At 36.9% G+C, this 4,319-nt stretch overlaps 1 pseudogene; it reads left to right on the top strand.

The window, feature by feature from the left end:
• Positions 1-2,737: 2,737 nt before the first annotated feature.
• On the top strand, positions 2,738-3,334 carry LOC118833806 (annotated as a pseudogene).
• The last annotated feature ends 985 nt before the right edge of the window (positions 3,335-4,319 follow it).

Below are 4,319 nucleotides of genomic sequence, written 5' to 3'. Positions count from 1 at the left end.
AGAACTTATTATATGCCAGACATTGTGCTAAGCACTTTACAAAAATTATCTCTTTTGATCCTCTCAGATAGGTATTATTATAATCCCCATTTTTTAGGAAAGATGCTAAGTGATTTGCTCAGGATCCCATAGGTAGAAGGGTTTGAGGCCAGATTTGAACTCAGATCTTCCAGATTTCAAGTCCAGCTCCATCTCCTGTACCACCCAGATGCCTCTGGATCTCATTATGCTTCTTGTTTAATAATTACCAAAAATTAATTCAGTAGAAGCTTTAAAAAAAAACAAGTGTCCCTCATCCACACATTAAAATCATTCAAGATTCCTTGGAAGATATAACAACACACATAATTGCATTCAATTATAAGAAACGTCAGAATTACATAACTAGGTTATACTTGTCAAAGGTTTTTGCCACTGTGTCAAATGAGATACAGTGCAGAGTCCAGCATGTAAAGGCATCAATTGGTGTGGCTTATGAGGACTTCCACATGGAGCTATTGAAATCTGAACCATAACAGATCTGCTTGGAAGAGATCATTAAACATTTTAAAGGAGTTTGGTCTGTCCATTCATATAGGAAAGATGAAATAGATGATGAATGTCTATTGCCTAGGTTAATCATCATTCGATGACCACTGGAGAAATTATGAACAGTATTTTATGACAGGACACTGGTGGAACTGGGAAGGCGTGAGGTAACACTATCCCCTCCCCAACTCCTTCACTTCCATCAGAGCAACCAAGACTGTTGTGATTTAGGAAGCTCTTCTGCAGTCCTTGGGTAATTTGGTTTATGTTGTATCTAATCACTTCTTGCTTAAAGAGAAAAGCATCAAAACTAGCATAGCTTCTTTCTCCTCTTCCCCTTTCACTTCTACTCCTGAATATTTTGTGACATCTCTCAATATCCAGACAATTTTTGTTGACTGGTAATTTTGGTCTCACCTCTCTAGGCTTTTTTGACACTCTTTTCTGCTGGTGCTTCCCTTATGACAACTCCTCCTCAATCTCCTTTGCTAGATCTTCATTCAGGTCATATGGCCATTATCTCTGGATGTCCCTCAAGGCTATGTCCTTTTCTATTTTGTTCTTCTATCCCAGTGGTTCTCAAAGTGTGCTCTTTGATATCCCCCTGGATATCCCTTGAGATCTTTTCACGGAATCCAGGAAGTCAAAACTTTTTGCATAGTATTGACTTTATTTGCCTATTAAAACACTTTTTTAACTTGTATGAGACTGGGTTTTCTTCATATACTTCAACGAAAACAATGTATCGTAACATTGAATGTAGAAGCAGTTATGAGAATCTGCTTAACAGAAAATTCTAGGCATTAAAGAGATTGGCAAGAAAAAAAACAGCATCACTCTTATCAATAAATTGTTTTGTTTTGGAAAAGTTATTTTTCATAAAACTATTTTAATCATGTTAATGTGTAATAAGCTTATTGTTATTTTAAAGCAAATACATATTTTTAATTTTTCTTTTTAAATTTCTAATTGGTAACTATTGATAGCTATAACCCACAAAACAAATGCTTTTGGAGGTTATCAATAATCGTTAAGCACGTAAAGGGGTTCTGAGATGAAGATGTTTCAGAACTATTGCTATATTGTTTTGTTTGGTGATTTCATCAGCTTCGTTGGATTAAATTATGATCTCCTGGCTTTCCTTCCTTCTAGATTCATCTCAAACCCCATTTTCTGTGAAGGCCCTTTTTAGACTCTTCCACCACAACACATGGCTTTAGTAATCATTAATCATTCCAAGATTTGTTTTTCCTATTTTTCAAATGAATTGTTAACTTTTCTATTAGTATCAATAAGAGTATCTACTTAGTGAGAAAAGTGATTGATAGAATAAAATAGTCTTAATAATTCATATTTTCAATCTTAAACTGAGCAAATCATCTCTTATTAGAAAGGTTCAAGTAAATACCTCCAATAATTTGATGGATTTATGATCTCATCATTGTTGCTCCAGGGATGCCAATCACAGCCTAGCCACAATATTTCATTCTGTATAATTCTTTATACATATATACAAACATATATATATATATATATATATATATATGTGTGTGTGTGTGTGTGTGTGTGTGTGTCTTCTGAAGATGATCTAGATAAGATGTCAGAAGATTTCTTCTAGGGTTTTACATTCTAGGACACTAATGGAAAACTCAGGCTCTCCATCTGTTATCCTTCCTTATACCACATGACATCTTTTTACCAATCATACATATTCTTAATGACATATCTTAAGTTTCTTCTTGAGAATAAGTCATTATTAGAAACTTGCACAGTTTACCTGTACCCACAATATATCTCTCCATTACTCTTTGGGGAATGTGACATCTTAATTCCCATAAATTTGTGGTATTCCGACAGTCATCAACACACAGCATTTCCCAGAGAATATTTGTGTTGAAATAGGTGGCTTTGCACCTATGAGCAATTAAGATTGTTCAAAGCATTGTACAGTTTCCCAGATGGAATATAGCTTTGTCTCTTTCTCCTTTTTAATTCTGAACTCAACTCACAGTCCATTTGCAGTGCCTGTGTAATGATAAACTAACTCAATGAACTAGTCATCAACTTTATGTCATGATCCAGACAAGAAAATCTTATATCTTATGAATAGCATCTGAGATAAATTCAAATTTTTGTGGAACTCTATAATCTACTGATGCCTCGAAGAAGTTAATCTTCGCTCTCTCCTTTCCTTTTCCGTGCTGCGGCTGCAGCCATGAGTATGCTCAGGCTTCAGAAGAGGCTTGCCTCTAGTGTCCTTTGATGTGGAAAGAAGAAGGTATGGCTTGACCCCAATGAGATCAACGAAATTGCCAATGCCAATTCCCATCAGCAGGTCCGGAAGCTGATTAAAGATGGGCTGATCATCCAGAAGCCTGTTACTGTGCACTCTTGGGCCAGATGCCGGAAAAATACTCTGGCTCGACGGAAGGGCAGACACATGGGTATTGGTAAGAGAAAGGGTACTGCCAATGCTCGTATGCCTGAGAAGGTGACGTGGATGAGGCGAATGCGGATTCTGCGCTGTCTGCTCCGAAGATACCGGGAATCCAAAAAGATTGACAGCCACATGTACCACAGCCTGTACTTGAAGGTGAAGGGAAATGTGTTCAAGAATAAGCAGATCCTCGTGGAGCACATTCATAAACTGAAGGCAGACAAGGCCCGGAAGAAGCTCTTGGCTGACCAGGCTGAAGCTCACCGGTCCAAGACTAAGGAAGCACGAAAGCATGGGGAAGAGCGTCTGCAGGCTAAGAAAGTGGAGATCATCAAGACTTTGTCCAAGGAGGAGGAGACTAAGAAATGATCCTCCCCTGTCTCCTCTGTACATAGTACCCTTCTATTTGGCTTATACAATAAAACTTGATAGACTGTCAAAAAAAAAAAAGAAGTTAACCTTCAGGATTTCTTGACCAGTTAGAGAAATTGCTTCATTAAATATAGAGAGACAAAAAGGTATGGATTATGAAAGTAGAGTTATAGATAGAGAATATATTTTTAACCTAAATGAACTGTCAACTGTGAGGTTCAACCACTTTTATAAGAGTGAAGATAATTCCTAAAGGAAAACATTAAGTTGAAATCCCTTGTAGCAATCACATCCTTCTCAGGAGCATATTCTTCTGCTGAACCTAATGATGGGTGACTAGAAATGCATGTAATTAGTTGTCAGACTAACATTTCCATTGCATTTTCCATTCCCCTCTATGACATTTCTACTTTCGTTATGATATTTCTGTCATGTGTTGAAATTAGCCTGTGAATACTTTTTGCCCAGATTATTGACCAGAGAATGGTTACTTTATGCTGGTCAATCAAAGCAGATTTAAATCTGGGTTCTCATTATGGCCTCATCCAGAAAATTGGCAAAAAACCCCAAAATAACCAACCAAACTAATTTAGACTAAGTTGAGTTCACAGAATTAGAGAATTCAAGAGTAGCAAGGAGGCTCAGGAATCATGAAAGGGAATTTCCACAATAACATTCTTGAGAAGTGATCAGATCAGTTCCAATTTGAATCAGTTCTTATTCATGGAATTTCCTAATCGTATCAAAAGGTTTAATTGATTAAAAGTTTTTCCTTCGCAAATTGCATATTGAGAAATAGTGACAGAAACACACATATATAGAAAATGAGAACTGGACCTGTGGTTTGATTGGTGGCATAGTGGACGGGGCGATGGACCTGGCATCAAGAAAACTTGAGTTCAAATTTAATGTCAGACACTTAACTATATGTGTTAACTTGGTAAAGTCACTTAACCTCTGTTTGCCTCAGTTTCCTCATCTG

This window comes from Trichosurus vulpecula, chromosome 1 (genome assembly GCF_011100635.1).
Source record: "Trichosurus vulpecula isolate mTriVul1 chromosome 1, mTriVul1.pri, whole genome shotgun sequence".
NCBI lineage: Eukaryota > Metazoa > Chordata > Mammalia > Diprotodontia > Phalangeridae > Trichosurus > Trichosurus vulpecula.
This window is presented reverse-complemented; position numbering and strand designations above follow the sequence as displayed.